General features: G+C 39.2%; 1 pseudogene; it reads right to left on the bottom strand.

Annotated features, from left to right (window-relative positions):
- Positions 1 to 13,160: 13,160 nt before the first annotated feature.
- Positions 13,161 to 13,984, bottom strand: LOC131752827 (small ribosomal subunit protein eS6-like; annotated as a pseudogene).
- Positions 13,985 to 17,167: the final 3,183 nt, after the last annotated feature.

The following is a 17,167-nucleotide window of genomic DNA, read 5'->3' on the forward strand; positions in this document are numbered from 1 at the left end:
GGCCTCTCCCGTTGCGGAGCACAGGCTCTGGACGTGCAGGCTCAGCGGCCATGGCTCACGGGCCCAGCCGCTCCGCGGCAAGTGGGATCTTCCCAGACCGGGGCACGAACCCGTGTCCCCTGCATCGGCAGGCGGACTCTCAACCACTGCGCCACCAGGGAAGCCCACTCAGAGGTGTTTTAAAGGAGGAGGAAGGAAAGGCAAAAGCCTGATATGACAATTTTAATAGGCGATTCATAGATGCCATGGCTCTAGGGTTCTACAGAAGATATTGGGTCATACTAATGTAAGGTCATCTGTGAGTACATATTCAAGTCTAGAGTAAAGTGACAAATTTAGAATAGCCTTTATGGTATAAAAATAAATACCACTTATAGAGCCCATCTATAGATGAAACAGTAGGCTAAGTGTTTTACATTCATTTCTTCATTTACTTATAAGGAATAATTGTTGGGAGGCAGTACAGTGACGTGCTATAGAACATGGGTTCTGGAAGTTTAAATCCTGCTTCTGCTATGTATTAACTATATGGCGTTGATCAAGTTAGTTACCTTCTCGATGCCTCAGTTTCCTCATCTGTAAAATGGAGATGATAATAGTGCCCCCTTCATTATGTTTTTGTAAGGATCAAGTGAGTTAATTGTAAAGGGCTTAGAAGAGTGCCATTATTTTCACCTCTTTTATGCATGAGAAGATCAAGACGGAGGAATCTTTGTGATAGTTACTATGATAAAAACTATGTTTCAGATAAAGAGACTGAGGCATGGAGAGGTTAGGGTCATACACTTAGTAAGTGGCAAAAGCTGTGACTTGCTGTTAGGTCTCTCTGATGCCAAATCCTATACTGCCTTCCTAAATATGGTTGGCACTCAATTTGAGGTGAAAAACAATTGCTGAGCAACAGAGTAGACCCAGCTGAAGAGCATAGATTTTTTAGTGAAAGCACCCAATGAATTTGGTGACTTAAACTTCTGTAGATGAATATGTGCATGATATTTGTGTGTGTATAAATTTAAACATTTTTCTTTGTATCTTTTATGTATATATGCTTATACATGCAGTTATAATACAGTATATTTTAAACAAAACACAAAAACCATAATTCATTAAGAAAAAACCTGATATATCAGTATTAAAATGTCCTTCTGAAAAGTCATGAGAAAGTTATAAAACAGACACCATATAGAGAAGAGATTTTTACAAACATATATGAGATATAATAGTAGTATACAGAATATATAAAGAACTCCTATAAATATGACAAAAAGACAAACATCTCAAAAGAAAATTGGATAAAAATACATGAAAGAGCAACTCACAAAATAGGAAAGCTAAATGGCCAATGATTATGAAAAAATCTTCCAGTTTGGCAATCATTAAGGAAATTTAAATTAAAATAGGGAGATTTTATTTTATGCCCGTCAGATTGGCAAATGGTCTGACAATATAAATATAAAATGTTGGTGAGCACATAGAGAAAGAATTATCAAACATTTCTGGTGGGAATGTAAATTCACATAACCCTTTAGAGAACCAGTTGGTACTAGGTAGTAAAGATGAAAGTGTGTAGAGATGTGTATAAGGATATTCATACAGTATTGCACATAATAGTGAAAAATGGGAAATATCTAATAGGGGAATGGGAAAATTTATGGTATGGTCAATTATATAATGAAATGCTACCTAGCAGTTAAAGTGAACAAGCTACTTACACATTGTTCATGTAACACATTGTTGAGTGATAAAAAGCAAGTTGAAGAATATGCACAGAATGAGTGCATATATGAATAATTAAAAGAACATCCAAAGCAATATCATATATTATTTATACATAGATATATGTTATAAAATGACCTAGAAGTATATACAAGACCTAGAAGTATACAAATCAAATAATGATAGCATCTGGAGAGGGAGGGAGGGAGGGGTACAGGGTGGAGAAAAGTAACAAATACTATTTCAAATTTTTCTGAAATACTCTATTTTTTAAAAATCTGAAACAAAGTGACAACCTATAAGCATTTGTTAGTTATGGTATGTGAATAGTACATGCATGATGATTTTGTGTGTGTGTGTGTGTGTTTGCATTTTTACTGTATTTAAATTTTTTTCCTCCAAATATTTAATGAGAAAACAGTTTCCAGGAGGTCACTGCAATGAGGAAATGGTATTGTTGATTTAACAATGCAAATTTCAAAAGAAGAGTGATGAGCTCTAAAATGCTTCCCTTGACCCTGCAACTCTGCCAGACTACTTTCTCTTCTCTCTAAATTCTTTCGCAACCAATATAAATGCAGATGTTAATTTGGAAGTTTAACCCCTTGACCCAGTGACGTAGTAGCATAGACTATTTTTCCAGATTCACAGAAAGCCCTGTAAGGCTTCAAGGCAAGAGACGAAGCAAGAGGAGTAATTTTAATCAAGTGCTCAGATTTCCATAATTCTCATCAATGTCTGTGTGGACACTGTTCTAGACAATTTGTAAATTGTAAGATTTAAAAGTAAAAGCCCAGAGTTTAGGAGGTAGGGTTTGGGGATGGGGCAGGGCAAGGCTTGGCATTGCATGTTGAGTGGCCCCAGTGGAGGGGTGACCCTGTGTGGCTGGGACAGTGGATGAGAGCCCTGCAACTTGAACAGGTGACAGTCCTTACATTGGAAGCAAAGCCAGTCCTGCTCCCCAACATCGACCTCCCCTAGGGTTCCTGAAACTGCTGGACTCTCCCTCTGTTTTCCATGCTGGGACTGGGTTGTTGCTCAGATGAGCAATCAACGTTTAATGGCTCTTCCTCACTTTTCAAGGAATACGGTTCTTAGTGAAGTGGACACTAAAGAGATAGAGATATAAGCTACTTCGAAGAGGAATGGCATAACTACATTAAAAAATCTCTTCCAGGGCTTCCCTGGTGGCGCAGTGGTTGAGAATCCGCCTGCCGATGCAGGGGACACGGGTTCGTGCCCCGGTCCGGGAAGATACCACGTGCCGCGGAGCGGCTAGGCCCGTGGGCCATGGCCGCTGAGCCTGCGCGTCCGGAGCCTGTGCTCCGCAACGGGAGAGGCGACAACAGAGAGAGGCCCGCGTAGCACAAAAAAAAAAAAAAAAAAAAAAATCTCTTCCGTAAGGGGATTAAGAAAAGATTTTGATTAGCTATGCATCCTTTCCTCTGCCATCACAACTCAGAAATCAGCAAATAAAATTCCTTTGGAATAGGACTTCTCTGCTGAGCTAATTTTATGCTTAGATTTTGTGGGTAAAATTCTTTCTTCCTTTCAGTTAAACTCCCTCAACAGAGATCTCTCACTTCTGGTATGTAGAGACTTCAGCACAAATTTCCCTCGATTTTATACATTTCCCAAAAAGGCCGACTGTGAAATATTTGCAGTGTCGTAATTTCCCTCCTTTCGATTTTTATTTTTCCCTCAGAGGAATACATTTCCATGATGACATGTAACTACTACTTGGGCTCATGTGATGTATCACTCAGAAAACCTTTCTAAGCCTTAATAACATTTTCACTTCTGTTTGCTATTGTGGTGTATGGTGCTGACACACTCGGAAAGTTTGTGGTCTTTCCCAGCACCTGCTTTTTTTCAAATATGCAATTGAATTTTTCACAGTTGAACTCTAACATTTCTCTCCTAACTGAGCGAAGTTTTACAACACATTTGAAATATTTCTGAGCCTGGGCATATGTTCCTGTTTATCCAACACGAAGCTGAGGCCTCTATGAACTTTCATCTCCTGATAATGTTCCTCATATTTTAACATCATAACACTCTAAGATTGGAACTGTTTGGAGGCTTTTGTGCTTTCCAAAGGCTTTTCTCCTTTTTCTCTCCTCCGTGTTTCTCGCCTCTCATTTTAAGCAGCTGTGCAAGGGCTGCAGTAGCAGAGTGTATCAGTGGTCAGTGCCAATAAACCTTTGGTATGTACCCTGTTTTCTCAGTGGGGAATTTTCTAAGAATCTTTATCTTACACATATTTAAAATCCTACAAGACCTTCTGGAGAGTTCCAGTACACCATCGTGGGTGTCAGAAGCCCAATCTATGCCAAATGTCTTTGCTCCTGAGTTGAGCCCCTTCACTTTTTCTTCTCAGATGCATTTCCAGCCCCCTGTTCGTTCTGTTTCTGATGTGTTGCTTCCCATAGGTAATGAGAGGCTAGCATAACAAAGCCTCGTCTCCATTAAGAAATGGAATGATGTGGTTACAGGTTGGATATACTAAAATACTAAACCTCATCTGGAATCTGTCAGGTTTGACTTTCTATCTTTTGTGAGGTTTGTTTTTTTAAAGAAAATTCTGGCTCAGAGAAACCTGAAAATGACTTTCTTTGGCTCTTTAACACCTTCTTCACACACCACAAGAATATTATCCAGAATGCATTTGGCCCCCTATCTGCCATGAAACTTTGGTGAGATATTTCTCTGGAGTTCCTCCAAAGCTGGAGGAGCCCACATGGCATCCTTTTACACCTCTAGGAAAGAAAGAAGGTATTCAGACTACATTTATTGGCTGATTTCTTGATTGGCTCCAAAATACCAGCTTTATTTGAGCATTGGTACCTTATGCTAGGAAAATATTACCTTCTCAGTCCCTCTTTTTAGATAGAGTTTGACATATTCTTCACCTCTTTTTATCTTCTTCTCCTACCTCTTCTCATGATAGGGCATAATAAGTCTCTCACATGAGTTCTAAGGGAATGGATAAAGTGATAAAGTGTTTTAAGACACAGTAATTATTTGGGTTACACAAAAGCAAAACTTTAGCATTGTTGTCCAAAAGATTAGAACCTCCGATTTTAACAAAATTTACAATTGCAGCATCTCATGTGAGCAGATTTTTATTTTAGCTTAATGTTGTCTGCACTATTATCTTTGAGTTCTTCATAAAAAGAATAATTTGTAAATCCAAGATGTCATCATAATTATGTTTTTGTCTTCCTTGAAATTTACTTAAGTGATTGGGCAAAAATGGACTTCTCAGCAATTCTTTTTTTTTTTTTTTGCGGTACCCGGGCCTCTCACCGTTGCGGAGCGCAGGCTCCGGACACGCAGGCTCAGCGGCCATGGCTCACGGGCCCAGCCACTCCACGGCATGTGGGATCCTCCCAGACCGGGGCACGAACCCGCGTCCCCTGCATCGGCAGGCGGACTCTCAACCACTGCCCCACCAGGGGAGCCCAGCAATTCTTTTTCTTCATCTATATTTAAAAGCTTAATTTTTCTATATGTCTTCTATCCATGGTTGTATTTTCAAAGAAGAAAGTAGCAATTAATTAATTTGTTTAGTATAGATATGCTGACTAAATAATCGGGTCATCTGGATCTGGAATCTACTCTAGGGCCTAGAATACTTGACTGAACTGTCTATACTGGTACTGTTACTTGGATTACTAGATAAGGCTTCCTGAAATTTTTTTTTTTTTTTTTTTTGGCTGTGCCATGCAGCTTATGGCCCCGAACCCAGGCACCCCTGGCAGTGGAAGCGTGGAGTCTCAACCGCTGGACTGCCAGGGAATTCCCTGAAATTTTTAATTAGAAAGACGAGACAGTCAATTTTATTTCCCAGGAGATCCAACACAGCAGAAAAGCTAATCATAAGGAAGTTTTGTCCTTAGTTTGGTAGTCTGAAAGAATAATGTGTTCCTAACTATGAGTCAGATCAACTCACATAACTTATAAAATCTACACAAACATTCTCCAGATGTGTGGTCAGTGGTCATGTGAGGCAGAGAAATCAATTTACTCCCTTTAGTATTCAGTATATTCTTTCCTTCTCCTAAGTTTTTTTTTTCTTTGTTTTGTTTTTTTTAAATTAATTTTTATTGGAGTACAGTTGATTTACAATATTGTGTTAGTTTCTGCTGTACAGCAAAGTGAATCAGTTATACATATACATACATATACTTTTTTTTAGATTCTGTGCCCATATAGGTCATTACGGAGTATTGATTAGAGTTCCCTGTGCTATATAGGTTTTTATTAGTTATCTATTTTATATATGTGTGTATGTCAATCCCAATCTCCCAGTTTATCCCTCTTGCCCCCCCTTTCCCCTTGGTAACCATAAGTTTGTTTTCTACATCTGTGACTATTTCTGTTGTCTCCTAAGTTTTTGATAGACTGAGTTATGTTTTTTTTTTTTTTTTTTTTTTTTTTTTTTTTTTTTTTTTTTGCGGTATGCGGGCCTCTCACTGTTGTGGACTCTCCCGTTGCGGAACACAGGCTCCGGACGCGCAGGCTCAGCGGCCATGGCTCACGGGCCCAGCCGCTCCGCGGCATGTGGGATCTTCCCGGACCAGGGCACGAACCCGTGTCTCCTGCATCGGCAGGCGGATTCTCAACCACTGCGCCACCAGGGAAGCCCCTGAGTTATGTTTTGAATCAAAGATTTTAGAAAGATTTATTAGAAATGGTTAAAGGTCTACATTTCCATTTGTTGCATAATCATTTAGGCACCATCACATAACTGATTCTCCTTCTCCTAATCTTTCTGTTTTCTAATTCATTTGTCACACATTTGTTATGCACTTATTCATTCAGCTATTTTCTCTCAAAAGCCTAGAAAGTCCAACACAAATTAGTCTTTTAAATAACTGCCAAGTTAATTGAGTATTTTAATTGAGTATAAGTATTTAGCTTTACTTTTTCCTGTCATTCACATAACCTGTGTATCATTGGCAACTTCCAAAGGTTTTTAATTACAGTAAAATACCTGTGTGCTATAAAACCACTGACTGACTGTACCATACTTCTGTGCACAAAATTAAGAAGTATACCAGCAATATATGAAAGTCTACTAATGCAAATAATCTTACTGAAAATAAAGTCAAAAGGTGTGCCTCAGAGATATTGTGGGTTCAGTTCTAGATCACCAGAATAAAGTGAATATCACAAGAGTCACATGAATTTTTTGGTTTCAAAGTGTATATGAAAGTTATAGACTGTAGTCCAATAAGTATGCAGTAGCAGTATGTCTAAAAAACACAATGTGCATACCTTAAGTCAAAACTACTTCATTGGGGGCTTCCCTGGTGGTGCAGTGGCTGAGAATCAGCCTGCCGATGCTAGGGGATACGGGTTCATGCCCCGGTCCGGGAAGATCCCACGTGCCGCGGAGCGGCTGGGCCCGTGAGCCATGGCCGCTGAGCCCGTGCGTCCGGAGCCTGTACTCTGCAACGGGAGAGGCCACAAGAGTGCGAGGCCCGCGTACCGAAAACAAAAAACAAAACAAACAAACAAAAACTACTTTGCTGCTAACCATAATCTGAGCCTTCAGCAAGATATAGTCTTTTTGCTGGCGGTGAGTCTTCCCTTGGTATCGATGGCTGATGGTTGATCAGGGTGGTGGTTGCTGAAGGTTGAGGTGCCACATGGCAATTTCTTCAAATAAGACAGTGGTGAAGTTTGCCTCATCAATTGACCTCCTTTTATGAATGGTTTCTCTGTAGCACGCAGTGCTGTTTGATAGCATTTTAGGCACAGTAGAACTTTCAAAATTGGAGTCAGTCCTCTCAAACACTGCCACTGCTTTATCAACTAAATCTTTGTAATATTCTAAAGCTTTTGCTGTCACTTCAACAATCTTCACAGCATCTTCACCAGGAGTACATTCCATCTCGTGAAACTACTTTCTCTGCTCATCCATAAGAAGCAACTCCTAGTCCCTTAAAATTTTATCACGAGATTTCAGCAATTCACATCTTCAGGCTCCACTTCGAATTCAGTGACTTCCTCAACCGAAGTCTTGAACTCCTCAAAGCCATCTATGCAGGATGGAATCAACTTCTTCCAAATTCTTGTTAATGTTGATGTTTTGACCTCTTCCCATTAATCATGAATGTCCTTAATGGTACCTAAAGTTGCTAAACTTTCCAGAAGGTTTTCAATTTACTTTGCCCAGGTTCATCAGAGGAATCACTCTGGCAGCTATGGCCTTACAAAATGTATTGCTTAAATAATAAGACTTGAAGTTGAAATTGCTCCTTGATGAATGGGCTGCAGAATAGATATTATGTTAGCAGGCATCAAGACAAGATGAATCTTGTGGTACATCTCCGTCAGAGCTCTTGGGTGACTAGGTGCCTTGTCAGTGAGCAGTAGCATTTTGAAAGGAATCTTTTCTCTCAGCAGTAGGTCTCACAGTGGGCTTAAAATAGTCAGTAAACCATGTTGTAAACAGACATGCTATCATCCAGACTTTATTGTTCCATTTAGAGGGCATAAGCAGAGTATATTTGGCATAATTCTTAAGGACCCTAAGATTTTCAGAATGGTAAATGAATGTTGGCTTCAACTTAAAGTCCCCAGCTGCATTAGCCCCTAGCAGGAGAGCCAGCCTGTCCTTTGAAGCTTTGAAGCCAGGCATTGGCTTCTCCTCTCTAACTATGAAAGTCCTAGATGGCATCAGCTGCCAGTATAAGGCTGTTTTATCCACATTGAAAATCTACTGTTTAGTGTAGCCACCTTCATCCATTATCTTAGCTAGATCTTCTGAATAACTTGCTACAGCTTCCACATCAGCACTTGCTGCTTTACCTTGCCTTTTTATGTCATGAAGATGGCTTCTGGCTTCTTTCTTTAAACCTTGTGAACCACTTTCTGGTAGCTTCAGACTTTTCTTCTGCAACTTCCTTACCTCTTTCAGCCTTCCTAGAATTGAAGAGAGGGCCTTGCTATGGATTAGGCTTTGGCTTAAGGGGATGTATGGCTGATATGATCTTCTGTCCAGACCACTACAACTTTATCCATATCAGCAATCAGGCTGTCTTGCTTTCCTATTATTTGTGTGTTCATTGGACAGCACTTTTAATTTCTTTCAAGAACTTTTCCTTTGCGTTCACAACCTGGCTAACTGTTTAGCACAAGAGACCTAGCTTTTGGCCTATCTTGACGTTCCACATCCTTCCCTCACTAAGCTAAATCATTTCCAGTTTTTTATTTAAAGTGAGGGACATGCAACTCTTCCTTTCACTTGAACACTTAGAGGCCATTGTAGGGTTATTAAGTGGCCTAATTTCAATATTGTTGTGTCTCAGGGAATAGAGAGACATGAGGAGAGGGAAAGGGACTGTCTTACATGGGCACAGTTTGTGGTGCCCCAAAACAATTACAATAGTTGTATCAAAGATCACTGACCACAGATCACCATAACAAATATAGTAATAATGAAAAAGTGAAATATTGTAAGAATTACCAAAATGTGGCTCAGGGACACAAAGTGAGCAAATGCTGTTGGAAAAATAGCACCTAGAAACTTACTCTACATTGGGTTGCTATAAACCTTCAACTTGTGAAAACGCAGTATCTGTGAAGCACAGTAAAACAAGGTATGCCTGTACATGAAAACTGAGAAAGGAATCAGAATTAAGAATGGAAGAGTGAAGTAGTCATAGGGCAACAACACTAACTGAAACTAGCATTGTTTTCAGTTAAACATTTCAGTTAAACAGAGGTCAAAAAATTATTGTAATTATAATTACAATGCTCAACACAAATGTCAAAATGATTCTTAAGAGAAAGCACCAAATGTTCAAAATAATGTTTTAGTCTCAAGTAGGTGAAACTAAACATTTACACTGTATTAACAAAATGATGAAGGGCAGGGGGTGGGTGGGTAGAAAGAAGTAGAAGTTTGTTAAATGCCTCATCTTAAAGAAATGTTCTACAGATGAGTTGTTTATTTTTAGTTACTATTATTAATTTTCAAGTTATAAGAGTACTTATGTTTGTTATACATATCACTTGAATACAGCTTCTATTTACTGATTTAATTTTTTTTCTCTGTATCTACTTTTTGTTTTTCCAGTATTTCTGAAATGAGCCAGTTTATAAGGACTTATTTCAGCTATTACTTGGATATATTCTGCAAAATGAAATTCTAATAGTGCTTTCTCTAAGTACATGAAACTTTGAATTTTTATTCAATCAGGATTCAATGATGAAATCTAAAACCAAGATTTATTTTGTATCTTCTCCCAAGAATCTGTTGCTAAAGCTGCCAATTATAAGTAAAATAGTCAAATATACTAACAAATGAAGAATGAAGAGGAATAATGTATGGATCAAGGATGATTGTACATGTTGGTTTTGTCTGTGATGTTATTGAGACTTACCAACATGGGGGAAAATGAATCTCACTGGGGTGCTAAGTTATCATTAAACCAGAGGAAGAAGGAGGAGGTCTGGCTAGTCTCTGCTGAAAGATTTAGTCAGGGTACGTGTAGAAGCACACGGGAAAGAGTGTCAAGAGATGGGTCACCAGCAAGCCTATATTCCTGACTGAGGCCCAGAATGTCTTCTAGAGATTGCCCTAACTCCCCCAGATTCAGTTTATGGGTTTAAAAGTTAGCTTCCTCTTGTCTACATCACAGATACTCTAAATGAGTACTGAGCTGGAGTATAGGCTACCTAAGCTGCTCTTGAGTCATCTCTTAACTAATGATAGGAAGGAAATGAACACTATCTAGGAAAGTACAAAATGAGCATAATGGCAAGCAATGATGTGCCTTTTGCTGAAGCAGTAACTTCACTAAGCTCAGAAAGGATATGAGGAAATCCTTGGGGAAAAAAACACGTTTCAAGAATCTTAAGTAAGCCAGCAATTCCACATGCATATTTATTTTTAAAGAGACAAAAAAAAAAGAGGAACTGCCCTTTCAAATATATAAAGCAATTGGATTCTTCATATACAATACCACTTTAAAAAAAGTATCTTTATTTACATGTATTAGGAACAATAACGAAAAGCTTAAAAGTGGAGTGCTTAAAAATGAGTTGAAGAATATTCTTCACACATTTGAGGCTGCCTAATCATGCTTTTGAAATATTTTGAAATGATATAGGCAACTTAAAAATGAAAGTCTTCATTTTTTTTTTGGAAAAACTATATCAAATATGTTTTTAAAAGAACATTTCTGCCTATTTGAGAGCTTCTTGCATTTTATTACCAGACCAAATATGAAAAACATACAAACTAACTCCAACTTATTGGTTAATTCAAAAATGCAGATTTTGGGGGTTTTTTGGCTGTGCTGCACAGCTTGTGGGAATCCTCGTTCCCCAACCAGGGACTGAACCTGGGCCCTCGGCAGCAAAAGTGTGGAGTCCCACCCACTGGACCACCAGGGAATTCCCAAAAATTCAGTAATATTTTTATCATTAACTATGAAAGGTGCTGAGGTTCTACCCTCGTGAAGCTGGCATGGCAACTAACAAAATAATCCCTAAAGTTAAAAATCTACCTCAAAAGGAAAGTATCCAAAATGATGGTACTTGTGCTAGGGTGATCAGTTTATGGGTGATCTTTTCTCCTTTTTTATTTTCTCAGTTTCATATAATGTGAATATTATCCTTAAAGTACCACTGATTGAGATCAATGTGCTAATAGGTGCTTTATAAACATTGTCTCATTAATCTTAATGATTAATAACAATCCCTATCTTACATTTGTAGAAACTACAGCTTAAAAAATTAAAAATCATACCTCAAGCACTTATCATGGAGTAATTTGAAACCTGGTTGGTTTTACCTCAAATACTCACAACCACTATGAAACATTAGCAAATCACAGAACTTTTAAAGCAATATTTATTTCCCTTGAATACGATATGACATGTTAAAAGATAAAGTAAAAGAAAATTTTCCTGGACTTGAACTTTGTAAATTAAAATGTTTTTGTGAGAAACATAGCAATTCTTTATTTTCTTTAAATCAACTCAATGTCCAACTCTTCCCTCCCCATTGGGCTGCTGGGCAGCTCATTCATCATTCTTTAAGCTCTTCCTCTTCAAGGTTGCATCAGGGATCCAATATTATAAACAAGTTTCAAGAGTTTCTTGAGATCTATGGATATTGGTTATCTGTTTCCACTAGTTAGTACTGAAATATCCATTGTCCAAGCCACGCATTCCATTCAGGTCTGGGTAACTCTACAGCTTTTTTGATTATGATTTAGGCATAGAGGTCTTTGGAGAGACTGGAAACTTGTAGCCATTCTTCTGTGGGGTCTTGTAATCTTTTGGGGGCATTGTCAGAGAACAGGAAGTAGGTCACTTGTCCACCACACTCCCCACCAAAACAGCTGTAAAATGTAAAACCTCTGTTGATGTTGTATGAAACCACCTTTTTCCCCAAACACTTGCTAATCCTTGTGAGAGGTAAGGAAGGGTTAACTTGTCCAAAACTGATCTCCTGTAGATTGGCTTCCCAAAGAGAGCTGGGCTCCTGCAAAGCTCCATGGAAACTGGCTATGACCTATGTTTAAGGCCACCAATACTTGGCAGTCTCAAGGCTTGGACCCCAGTTCCTCACTCCATCATTCCAGTCGAGGGGCCACCGCTTCAACTATGAAAGCACGGAGGCAGATTCTTTGCTGACTTGCCACTACGTGCACCTATCTGACTACCAAGAAAGGGCATTCCTTCCAACTGTGAACACCAAACTGGCAGCTTAGAACTGTAGCAAAGGTTCTGCATATGATGTTGCTATTGAAACTTGGCGTTTAATCCCCCCAGAGAAGGGGTTGGCCTTTCTCAATCCCGCTGCATAAAAGCATCATAGCCCAAGGATCTGAGTTGTTTTCCTAGACCTCAGTCAGAGTTGGGCTCTACTAGATTGCTGTGAGGTGTTCCAGGGTACCTGCTCCTGTCCCTTGAATGTTTCCCAGGAAATGCTGCTCACGCGAGCCTGGCATGTGAAGTGTGTGGCCACTTGAACCTGTTTACATGATACTTGGACATCATCAAATTTAAAAAAAATTTGTTGCTAACCTGAAGGGTATAAAATGATATATATATTGTGCTTTTAATATCCATTCCCTTGGCTATTAATGGACTGAGTGTCTTTCCTTATGTTTAATGATCATTTTTGTTTCCTCCTCTGTGAAATTCTTGTTCAGTCTTTGCCTTTTTCTTATTAATTGGTAGAAGTTTACTGAAAACCAATCTTTTGTTTCTTACATGTGGTTCAAATCTTTTTGCCCATTGTTTCTCTTCTAACTTTATTTATGTTATCTGTGTTTGCAAAGAATTTACATTTTCACTCCTTTTATCCAAGCTTTGATACCATATTTTCTTTCTTTTTTTAAAAATCTGATCTTATTTATTTGTTACTCTTAGAAAATCTTATTTTTGACTTGACTCAGACTAGCATAAGAGCTCTTAGAGAGAGTAGCCTCTGTCTCTTGGAAATGTGCCTGGCATTTCTCCTTGGTCTTCCATTCTCTGGGCCAAAAGTTTAGTGTATTCTTCAACCTCTTCCTTATTTTTATTAGTAAGCTGTTTCTTCAGAGCAGTGTGCAGAATGCATGGAGTAACAGGACATAGAATTTGGGCACTCTGGTTCTGGGTTTCTTAATTTCTTTGTGCAGTGATTTTCTAACAGCATCTTGACGGACATCATCTTTTTAGAGAGATTGAAAACTTTACAGATGCTTTTAGCTTTTGGGGGCCTAAGCAGTGAGGCACAGCAGTATCCTTCGAGGAATTTCCTACTCTCCCTTTTAAAAAATAACCAAGTTTCGAACACACAAATTACCATTTCTTTCTCCTATTCTCCTTGATCTATCACAGGAAAACCCCCTACTCAGTAGCAGATGAACATGACCATGGATCAGGACACACTGGATCATAAGGAAACCTTGTTTGTCATTCCCACCACTGATTCAAGCCACATAACCCTTCTACTTTTCACTCAGAGCATCATCAGCAACTTCTGTGTCCATAGGCTTCTAAACAAAGGTATGAAGTTTTTGTTCATTGTCTATTTCAGTGAGTTTCTGGCAGCTAGTGACTGGGAAGAAGATACCTATCTTGATCCTGAAGCATCTGCTTTTCCTCTGAGATGCCTTGTGAAAGAGGGAGCCAATCTTATATTTCTAAGTATGTGTTGGACATCTTTCAAAATGAAGTCGTCTTACCTTTCTCTTATGACCTCTCCTTCCAAACTTTTCTGTCTTGCATGGTCCCAAACTACTGTTGTACATAATGACTTGAAACAAAGTCAATTTTGACTTTTATTCCCTTTTCTTTTTTTAACTTTTAGGCCCTTTCTAAAGACAATAAGTCAAAACAAATTTGATGCCAAGCAAACACACCATGATGTTACTCCTTTGGCTTTTTTCAAAGTTGGTAGAGAAAATATTTTATTGTTATTTTTCTTGCAACATGTTCCCTGGGTTCTAAGTTCAGTTGGGGAAGAAAAATGCTTATGCAAATAAACTATCATGTGCCAGTTTTTAGTGAATGAAAGCTATACTGTAAAATGTTTCTATGATTACTTAATATGCAAATAAACTCCTTTATTTACCTTTCCAAAAAAAGAGGTTCTTGGCAAGCCTCCTTTCTTGACCTTTTAATAGAACAGTGTTGTGAGTATGAAGGCGCTCTGGAAAGGGCCAGCACTCGCTGTAGCTTTTTCTCCTGGCTTCCCGTTTTCCTATGTGGTTACCTCCAGTCCCATCTATGGGAATTTATGTGAAAATTTACTATATGTTGCTGTTCTACATGAGGCATACAACCATCAAAATTTTATTTCTCAGTAGCCAGCTAGGTAGAAGAAAAATCAGCTGTGATTGTAATTTTAATGAAGCAGAATTTACATTGTTTCCAGGCTGTCTGCCAATTTGTTATTTAGGAAAGTTAACCCAGATGCAGCTTAATCAGTTTGTCTTTTTATTATAATCACAAAAAATTATCTTGTCAAGATCAGATGAAGGCTAATAATATCCCCTTAATGGTTTTGCATACCAGACAGGAGTCAGTCCCTAACTTCAGTGAATAGGAACCAGCTGGAGGTTCTAATGGGTCCTTCTCTGCTCCCACCCATGGTCTAATGCAGTCACACTCTCTCCTCTCCCATCCAACCTGTTTCTGTTGGCTTCAGCAAATCCATCAGTAGCTGGGGTGTGTGGCCTTTTGACCAAAAAGCTTGGGAAGCAAAATTCGAACTCATTGTGATAAGTCTTCCCCTGACCCATAAAAGTTTTCATTATATTAAAAGTGTCTTGGGATTTCCCTGGTGGCTCAGTGGTTAACAATCTGCCTGCCAATGCAGGGGACATGGGTTCAAGCCCTGGTCCGGGAAGATCCCACATGCCACGGAGCAACTAAGCCCATGCACCACAACTACTGAGCCTACAGTCTAGAGCCACAACTACTGAGCCCCCGCCTAGAGCCCATGCTCCGCAACAAAGAGAGGCCACAACAATGAGAAGCCTATGCACCTCAACAAAGAGTAGCCCCCGCTTGCTGCAACTAGAGGAAGCCCGGGAGCAGCAACAAAGACTGAATGCAGCCATAAATAAATAAATAAGTTTATTTTAAAAAGAGTGTCTTGATGAATAGATTTGAATCTTATACTCTCACAGAACATTGGGATCACAACTTATGTTGCACAATTTACAAAGCTGATTCCTGAAGCCATCACATTTTATGTTCTATCATGTTTCTGTCAGTTAAAATGTGTGTGTGTGTGTTGTGTGTGTGTGTATGCAAAACACTAGAACATTGTGATATCATACTGGAATACCAGAAGTTTGTTGTGAGACAGGGTAATGTTATGGCCCCTGCTCCTAGGTGTCCACCTAGAAATGAGACTATAATGGCATTGATAAGCCTAGTGTGTAATGCAAAAATCAAGAGACAGAATAGGTCCCAAACACATTGATTATTTTCCTGTGAAAGAATAAAAGCTTCAGGATCCATTTTATATCCTCTACCAAAATATAAATGGCTACAACTCATTCCAGGTTCCTTTCTTCACTACCAGTCCTCACTCCCTTCCACCAGCCCCACCGTAGTAGGTAATGTGTCCTGGAACTGCTTGCTCTCACACCCCTTCCCTGCCCTCCCCCTGCTCTGCTCTGTATCAAGAAGCAGCTCTGGTTCCCATGCTTTTCAGACTGGATTGTGGAGGGGGCAATAGGGAGGAATAAGCCAGGGTATCTCTCTTCCTCCTTCCCTAGCAGCAGCTTTATGAATCCAACTCTTGGCAGGTGGGCCAAACTATGGTTCCAGCTTCCACTAGTGCTGGGAACACTGTGTTTGCCTTTTATCCCGTCAGTTGTGGGCGAGGGTGACTTCCTGCTGTTGTTAATCTTTGGATTGCCCCAGTGTCCCTTGTTTAGTGTCTCAGCTCTTTCATCAACCACGGAATCAATTTTCTGCATTAAAGTCTCTTTAACTACTCAGGTGGTTTCTGTTTCCTGGCTAGACTTTGATGATACACATAATTTCCTCAGTACATATGAAATAACCTTTCAGACTTTTTTTTTCTAAATCTCTTTAAAGACTGAAAATTATTCAGTCACCCACAGAGGGCAAATCCAAAAATAAAACTGCCAAGGGGGAAGCCCAAGAATGTGCAACTTTTTATTTATTTACTTATTTTTAATGGTACGCGGGCCTCTCACTGTTGTGGCCTCTCCTGTTGTGGAGCACAGGCTCCGGATGCGCAGGCTCAGCGGCCATGGCTCACGGGCCCAGCCGCTCCATGGCATGTGGTATCGTCCCAGACCGGGGCACAAACTCGTGTCCCCTGCATCGGCAGGTGGACTCTCAACCACTGCGCCACCAGGGAAGCCCTGTGCAACTTTTTAATTTACTCTGATACATCTGTTGACTTGCTCTATTTAGAATATATTTATTTAAATTAAATATTTCCCCATTAAAGATGATGTAGAAAATGAATCTCCGCTTTAATAAATTTCAAGAAGTTGAAATATTGCTTTTTACCTATTCGTATCATTTCTCTGGTTAAACTTTACTGATTGTTAGATATTTTACTTTTACACAGAGATTTATTTCAGTAGTTTGTGGAGAAGGAAAAATAAGCATATAACATTTTGCATTACTTTTCTCTGGTTAACTGCTACACAATGTGAACCTAGTAACAGTAAAAGTAGCTTCCAAGGTTTCCCACTTAATTTCAAACTGAAGCAGTGACTTAGAGTAGAGCCCTTTCATCTTTGCTCTATTTGACATTAAATATTGACTTTCGGTAAATTGCATCTTGACATTATTCCTCTGTTTTTCAGTGTAAGATGACAGAAATTTTTATAAAATAAGAAATAATATTTGGTGTGTATGTGTGTTTGTGCACATCTGTGTGTCACACTTTGTTGCTGTATATTCCCCCTGAAAAAAATGGTGAGAGTTCCAAGAAAAAA

This window comes from Kogia breviceps, chromosome 3, assembly GCF_026419965.1.
Source record: "Kogia breviceps isolate mKogBre1 chromosome 3, mKogBre1 haplotype 1, whole genome shotgun sequence".
Taxonomy (NCBI): Eukaryota; Metazoa; Chordata; class Mammalia; order Artiodactyla; family Physeteridae; genus Kogia; species Kogia breviceps.